The sequence below is a fragment of the Calidris pugnax genome, unplaced genomic scaffold, assembly GCF_001431845.1.
Source record: "Calidris pugnax isolate Ruff unplaced genomic scaffold, ASM143184v1 scaffold220, whole genome shotgun sequence".
Classification (NCBI taxonomy): Eukaryota; Metazoa; Chordata; class Aves; order Charadriiformes; family Scolopacidae; genus Calidris; species Calidris pugnax.
The window spans coordinates 1,098,223-1,106,063 of NW_015090963.1; the positions used below are offsets into that span (position 1 = coordinate 1,098,223).

The 7,841-nt window shown below is 58.3% G+C and overlaps 1 protein-coding gene across 2 annotated transcripts in view; it reads left to right on the forward strand.

Moving 5' to 3' along the window:
* The window catches only part of IL11RA (interleukin 11 receptor, alpha), a 25,412-nt gene that overhangs the window by 371 nt on the left and 17,200 nt on the right, over positions 1-7,841 (forward strand). Inside the window, exon 1 of one of the 2 annotated variants that reach the window (XM_014952472.1) lies at positions 1,108-1,126. The exons of the other annotated variant lie outside the window; for it this stretch is intronic. The gene's annotated coding sequence lies outside the window, so the exon portion shown is untranslated. Of the gene's footprint in view, positions 1-1,107; positions 1,127-7,841 lie in introns of those variants that run through there. 2 annotated transcript variants of the gene reach the window in all.

Here is a 7,841-nt window from a genome sequence, read left to right on the forward strand (position 1 = left end):
TCGAACCAAACCCCGAGCATCTCCGGGCAAGGCAGAGAAGAGGGAGCAGCACCGGGGGTACCGATGTGGGGTTCCCGGGATGGGATCTGCCCCCCGCCCCCGAATTTTGAGCCTCCCACCCCCATCCCCCCTGTCTTTGGGGAGAGTTTTCTGGAGAAAGGCTTGGAACAACACCAGGCAAAGCGCTTCCCTGGCAGGGTCCCCTCTTTCTCCTGGGGGGTCCGGGGAAGGAAAAGCTGCTCCCAATTACAAGAGGCGCTTTCCCATGCGCAGGCACTGGCAGGGCTCGCTGCCTGCCTTGTCCCTCCCTGCCCTGGGATGCTGTCTCAATCATGACTTCTCCATCCTCTGCCAGATCCTGCGGGTGCCCTGCCCTTGGCTGTGCCCACTGCCACCCCCTCAGGCTGGCTGTCACACCGCCCCCCAAAATCCCCAAAATCCCCTAGCTCTGGGCTGGTGAAGGGTGTCAGAGGGGGCCATGGGGCTGAGCTTGGCTCAGACACCGCTGTCAGCAAACCAAGACCCCGCTGTGACGGGCCCTGGGGGTGCCTTGGAAATCCTATTTTCATTGTGCCTGGTCTCCATGGGGAGAAACCCAGGGCTGCAGCAACTCACAGACGTGTTGCTGTGCCCAAACTGGTGTTGGGCAGACTGGTATTGGTGGCATAGCCCAACCGAGTGGCCCAGGGCTGGCTGAACGCCTCGGGTGCCGGGAGGTGACCGCTCCTTGTGGGCTACAGCCATGTCTGGCCGCGTTTGCAGGAGGAGGTGGGGTGTTTGCTCTCTTCTGGCTATGTTTATAGGAGGGCAGGTCGCAGAGTGGTTACACACAGGGCTGCATGGAGCCCACGGCATCCCAGCCTGGCACGAGGTAGAGGAGCTTCACGGGGTGCTGAAAGCTGGTGGAGAACCCTCCTGAGGCAGGGACAAGGACAGGATGTGGCCACAATGTCCTCCCAGCACCCACACACCCTCTGCTTCACAAATCTCGTCTTTTTTGGGGAGCAAAAGGAGCCATACCTCCCTTCCAAAGAGTTGTGAGATGACATTGGCAGCCAAAGTGGGGCTGGAGTTGGCGGCTGAGTGGTGACAGTGGGGTTGTGCACATGGCTGGACATCACCAGCGGTGGGTGAACAGGGGATGTGGGGTGCAGTAGGGGTGGTGGGGAGGGGTTCACGGGGGTTGCAGCTGAAGGCAAAGGCTGCCTGCAAGAAGCTGGGGGAAGAGCAGCTCCAGTTTTGCCCTGCCTCCTGCTTCATGAACTTTTGGGGAACCTCACAGGGAGGGGAAAAATTGACTTGATTGTATCTGATAAGCCACTTTTTCCCTGTACCAGAGAGCTGTCCCGGTGGCGGAGTGGGGGGGGAGTGGGGGGGGGGGAGGAGGATGCTTGGCTGAGTGCGGGCCCTGTTTGTGAAGGATGAATGAATGACTCACGGCGTGCCGAGTCTCCCCGCCGTCTTCATCGTGGCAGCGGCAGCGCTTCCCTTTTGCAGCTGCTGGGTTTATCAGAAGCTGTCATGCTGGGTGGGCTCCCCGGGCAGCCCACGTCTGCATCCCCCAGCCTGCAGGTACCCTTCTCCCCCAGGTTGCCTGGAGCATCCTGGGTGGGGAAACCCCTGTGGATGGTGACGGTGCATCACCTGCCGTGACTGAGCAGAGCACTCAGTTCAGATCCTCTCTTTCCGCTCCGCTCCTGTTCAAAGGCAACTCCAGACTCTTCCTGCTCACGCAGGGCTCAACCTCCCTCCAGTTTCCTGCCGAGTGCGTTCCTGGAGAGCTTATTCCCCGTGGGTTCGTGCCAACATTGTGCTTTTAGTTCAAGACCTCTTCTCTCTCTCCGGTGTTTACCCTGCTGTATTTATAGCTTCCTCATTAGGCTAAACAAGCCAAGGATTCTTTGCCTCCTCTTCTCCCATGGGTTTGGCTCTGGAGAAGAACCCCTCACGAGATGCTTCCTGCAGGAGGGGGCAGGTGCTGGCTTGTGGCTCTGCTTTTCTCCCTTCAGAACACTTCAGCATCTCTCCCAACTCGTTTCCCCTCTTCTTGTTCAGGCATGGGAGAGGGTGGCTCTGCCCCTGCGCTGAAGGTGTAGCCAAGGATGGAGTTTGGATGGGACAGGAGCTCTTCCCTACAGGCGACATGCTGGGGACTCACTGGCATTTGGGATGCTGATACAAAGCCAGCACCAGGAATTAGCCCTGGGATGTCTAGGGTGACTCGCTGGGATGTTTAGAGAGCTTTTGGTTTTTCTAAGTGTTCCTGTGGTTACAACAGCATCGCATGTGTGAAAATCACCAAAACTCTCCAGCCGGGCTTGTAGTGACCTTGCGACCCGAGTTCCTACCAGCAAATCTCTCTGCACTTCCCGGTGATGAGTTTTCTCCTCCCATTTAGGCTGGGAAGGTGGGGAAGGGTGTAGATGCCTTGCAGTTGTGGTTGAGTCGCCTTCTCCAGCAGCCAGATTCCCATGGACCATTTCCATGGAAAAAGGAAAATTCCTCTGGAAATTAGAAGCAGGTTTGCGGTGTCAGGGATCAGTGTGTTAATAGGAATTATCTCTCGAGTCTGGCTGCTTCCCAGGTCTCTGAGTCACTCTGGCACAGGGGTGGGACGGGGGGGGCTTTGGGCTCTTTGGGATGATCACAGCACCCACAGCCCCTGGAGCGTGTGCCGGGATCTCCGGTACAGGCAGAGGGATGGGCTGGAAGGTGCAACTCATCCTTCTCTCCAGCAGCATGAGTCTGGGACATGGGAAAAAAAACCTGGCAAACATCTCCTCCACTTATAGTGTTTGAGGTGGGAGAGGTCCAGGAGAAAGGAAACAAGAAGCCCAAAGTGATTGTCAAGACCTGACTCACCTCCATCCTAGCGGGACCATGCACTGTGGTCGCATCTGACCAGCAGAGCCTGGGCTTGCTCCAGCAGGGATCGGTCCTTGCTGCAAAAGCTCATGAGGGATTTTGGAAAAGTCTGGCTCGCCGAAGGTGACATCTGCCACTGCCCTGCTCGTACACATTTCCTGAAGATGTTTTCGGAAGCAATGGATGGGCTGGAGGGAGCTCAGATGAGACCTGGTGTTGTGGGACATGGTGCTGGCTTATGCAGGTGGTGATGGCCTGGGGACCTGGCCCGGGGACCTGGGGACACAAGTAGGACCCTGCATCCACCAGGAAAGGGGAGGATGCTGCAAGCATTTTGGAAATCAACCCTGGGCTCCCCAGAGGCCATTCAGCTTTGGTCCCCTCCTCTGAATGCAGAGACAGCCGAAATAGAAACAGCCTAATAAAAATGACTCTGGACCCACAGAGATTGCCTTATAGGGAGAGGTGGAAAAGTTTAGGGCTCCTTCATCTAATGAAATCCATCTAATGATGGTGGAAAGAAGGTAATTTGGGCATCTTCTGGTTTATCCCACCTCCTAAAGTGGAGAGACAAGGGACACCAAGCCTTGTTGAAAAGTGGAGAGACAAGGGACACCAAGCTTTGTTGAAAAGGCAATGCTGGAGATGCATGGAAGGGAGAGGGGGTGGGAGAAGCTGCCAGCTTTGGGGGAGCATCACCGCTGAGGCAATTTGGGGAGGGTCTTCTGCAGAAAGGGACTGCCCTCACAACCCGTTGCGCCTTGGGGAGCTCTGAACAGGCCTCAGGGCTGCCTCCTGCCATCCTGCCGCCAGCCCTAAGGGGTGTGGATGTCCCTGCAGAAGAGCACGTGGGAGGCCATGGGGTGGGCACAGCGTCCCCAGAGCACGTCCCCATGGGCTCATGCCCGTCCAGCTGTTTCCTTCGCTTTCCTGTGCTTTCACCAGCCCCTTCCTTTGGGACCAGAAGCCCTGCGTGGCTTCATCCTGGCCAGACCGATAGCCGCAGCTGGAGCCAGGGAACTCGCCAGCCCCTCTTTGATGAAGGTCGTCACGGGCATCGGTGCCTCTTGAATTCAATAGCACCGCGAAAGGCGCCGTTCAGCCCTCGCCTTCCTGCAAAAGCAGCGAGGAAAAAACAATGCAGGGTCTCCACCGTGGGCCGGCCCAGCGCCGTGCCAGTGTTGCGACAGAGCTCCCGACAGCTGTGCTGCAACACCCCCGCAAAGGTCCCCGGGGATGGCTCGGCCACGGTGGCCCGACTTGGCTTTGCGAAAGCCGCTGTCACGCAGGGTGCCCGGGCCAGCCAGCTGGCATCTCCCCAGGCTTTCTTGCAGGGCCAGGAACAGCCCCTGGGGAGGTCTGCAGGAGCCTTGCCTTTGCTTTCCATGAGTTTTGCCCGAGGCCTCAGGGCTTAGGAGGAGCTGGTGGACCCAACCAGCTATTGCTCCATCCGTGTCTTGCAAGGGCCAACACGCAACCCCGGGGGGTTCCTCAGTTCTTCAGCTGCTTTTCATTTTTTTAGCTCCTGCAAGGCTCCCAGGGGGCTGTTTCGTAGCCCCCCTGGGGCTGCTCCACCCCATCCTGGATTTCAGTTTTGCAGCTTTACACCTGGAGCAGGCTGTGCCTAAGGAAGCATCCCTTTTTCCTGGCCTCCCCGATCCCGTGCCCGGCTCTGTTTCCCCTTTCTAGCCATGAGTGTTCCCACAATCCTTGCACCCCAGCACCCCAAAAGCTGCCTCAGTGCCTTGGGGTCTTTGGCTGCTGTATTCCCCCTTCCCACAGTGCCAGGGACAAGTGGTGCATGCAGGGAGAAGGATGTGACCCCCCCAGGGCCTGCGACTCCAGAGGGGCCATTCTCTTGGAGCATCCTGTTGACACAGACCTTGGTCTGCTGCACGTTCCCATCCCTCCTTCCCAACCAGAGGCTGCAGATACACGCTAGGGCAGCTCCGAGAGCCCAGATTGGTTTGCCCTGGAGATGCCTTAGAGGACTCTGCTTGGCTGACAAGGTGCTGAGGTTTGGACTCGTGGTGGTCCAGGAAGAGGATGCTGAGATGGCCCAGGCTCAGATGGAGGGAGCAGCAGCGGTGCTCGTGCTGTGCCTGGGATGGGTGAAGGACATAAGAGAGGCAAGGTTTATGGGGAGGGTCATCTTGATTGTCACCCCTGGGGCACAGCTGGAAGAGTGCGACGGGTGCTGGGACTGCACGTCCTCCTGCATCCCCAGTGTCCCCATGAGATATGTCCCAGCAGGGTGATTAATGGTGAGCAGGTCCGGCCATGCATGGAGGATTTTCTTCCTGCAGTGCCTGGAAAGGTCCCTGAGAGCTTTTATTCACTTATTTTCTCTATCTACCAAGAACGGAAGAACCCTGCAGCAGCATTTGACCCTCCTGGGGCACACCATCTGCATCTCCATCAGCAGCAGCATTTCAGGGATGGCAGCGAACCCCTCCCCACCATCCCTCACCACAACCAGAGGAGGGTGGAGCGGAGCCGGAGGCAGCCTTTGTGGCCAGCTCTGTGAATTTCCAATTACCAGCTCACCTTGCCACTGCGTGAGAGGTTCCTGCACCTAATTTTTTGGTGAAACGATCCATTTTTCTCAGTAATTTAATAGCGTGGGCAGGCTGCTTGCTGATGGAGAGCCAGCAGCCGGCACCGAGGAGCCTGTGTGCTGGGCTGCCGGCCGTAACCACCTTCCCTGGGCGACGCAGGAATGCTGACCTAATAGAAAAGACATTTAAAGAGGAGTTTTGGAGAGCGGCTCGGCTCGGATTGGGCTCGCACGCAGGGCTGCCGGCTGCAGCGGGGTCCCTCCGTGCCCCAGCGGGTCCCAGGACCAGCACGGGCAGAAGGGACACGATAGGAACCGGGCACCAGGAGGGTTCCTTGAGCCCTCCTGGCCGTCAGTCAGCACAGCAAATGCTCTATTTTCTAGAAAAATAGCTGTAAGTTGTGAGCCGAGGCTGGGTTCAGCACCCGGCTGTGGCTCTTCCCAAGGCTGGAAAAGCCACGGCTTTTCACTCTGACATTTTCCAAATGAGATGTTTTGATTTATTTTTTTTTTTTTTTTAATTTTATTTTATTCCCCACCCCAAGGTAACGTTTGGAAGCCAAATTTAGCTCGATTTAACTCAAGCCATTTTAAAAAAGTAAAACCACTGAAAACTAAACAAGGCCTATCATTTAGAACAAAATGTTTTGGTTTTCATTTTCCTTTTGGCATGAAAAACACAAACTTTTTTTTTTTTTTTTCCATTTTCCTCTTGACCCACAAACAAATTTATTATATTTTTTTTATTCCTCCTGGTTATTTTCCAAGACTGTGTTGTGTGCCGAGGCCAGGGCAGAGGCGAGCCCTGGTGCTGTTCCCGGTGGGACGGGGGCCCCGGGTCCGGGTGCTTCCCCCGTGAAGGCGGGAGGGATTTTGTAAAGGCAAGTGGGAGCCACTCTCCCCGCTGCCAGCACTGACTCAGCCAGGAGCTCCTTGTGGAAAAGGGAGGCCCCCAGGCGTGGGATTTGGGATTTGGGTCTGTCCCGGCCCTCCTAGGGCAATGTGAGCCCCTGGGGCTGGGCATGGCCATGCCATGGGTGCTCTGCCCTGCTGCTGGGTATCCCCTCTGGGAAGGGCGAGCTCTGGCATTGCCTTCTCCCCTTGTTTATTCAGGTTTAAAATTAATCTGACCTTCCCCAGCTCGGGCTTGTGCAAACATGGCGCGTCCCTGAGTGGGGAGCTGCCACCAGCTCCCTGTCTGTCCCCAGCTTGTGCCGTTGCTGTCCCCACTGGATGAGGTTCCCACCAGGACTGGGGTGCTGGGCAGTGGTGGGGTGCCTGCTCTCACCTGGTCAGTGTGCCAGCTCCCTCCCAGCAAAGCCACCTCTGGCCGTAAATCGGGGCACAGTTAATCCTCCAGAGCAACCTGCCAGGAGGCTAGGTGCCCAGATCCGGCGTCTCTGGGCAGGAGCCCACGTGCCGGAGCCGGCCATCGTTCCCCCAGCCTAGACCCCCTCCGTTGCCTTCCCTCCCAGCCCTGCCTCCTCCGTCCAGTGCCCAATCTCAGCTCCCCACTCTGCCCCAGCCTGGCCGGGAGGGAACGATGGGGAGCAGCGCTTGGGGCTTGCAGAAGCCAGGGCCCGAACTCGTCCCCGCCACCTGATTTTGTTTAATTCCCCTCTTCAGTGCCTCGCTGCGTGCCGCAGCCGTGCTTTTTATAGCCCCCAGCTGCAGCCTCGGCGTGCTCCCGGCCAGCTCCCTGCCGCGGCCCCGCTCGCTCGGTGCCAGCAGGCACCGGCCGGGGATGGGGGGGACGGATGCCGTCCCCCTGGGGTCCCTGCGGCGGTTCAGGCAAGAGGAGAGGGCGGGCTGCGGAGGAAGGCAGATAATTAAACCCTAACCCGGAGCCACGCTCCCGTGCCGGTGGAGGCGTTTAAAGAGCTGCATTAGTCACCCGGCCGTCGCAGCCGGCGCGTGCCGCCTGCCAGGTCGGAGCCAAAACATGGTGGCCTGTCCCTCACTGTCCCTTCTGGTGCTGCCCAGGGGGTTTTCCAGCCTGCCAGAGCCACCAGCACCTTCTGCGAGCTGGTTTGCTCTGCCGTGGAGGGGTGTCAGCGGTACCCCCCTTATCCCCCTCCAGGCTCTGGCAGAGTTGCTGTGCTATGAGAGGGGTTAGAGGGAGGTTAGAGGTTCCTGCCCGCTCCCCGGGAGCGTTTTTACGAGTGCCTGGGGCTGGCTGCCACGTTTCCACATCCCGCAGCCGTTTCCAGGGCTGGGATGATGCTGCTACAAGGTCTGGAGTGAGGAGGAGGAGGGGGAGAAGGGATGTGCGGCTCCGTCGCAGGCTGCAGGGATGCCTGGAGCATCTCTGTGTTGGGATGCGGGGTTTGTAGGATGGGGGGCGGCCGGACAGCGGGCAGGGAGCGAGAGTCTTCGCTTGGAAGCGGGGGAGGGGGGACGGGATGCGGGGGGATGGGAT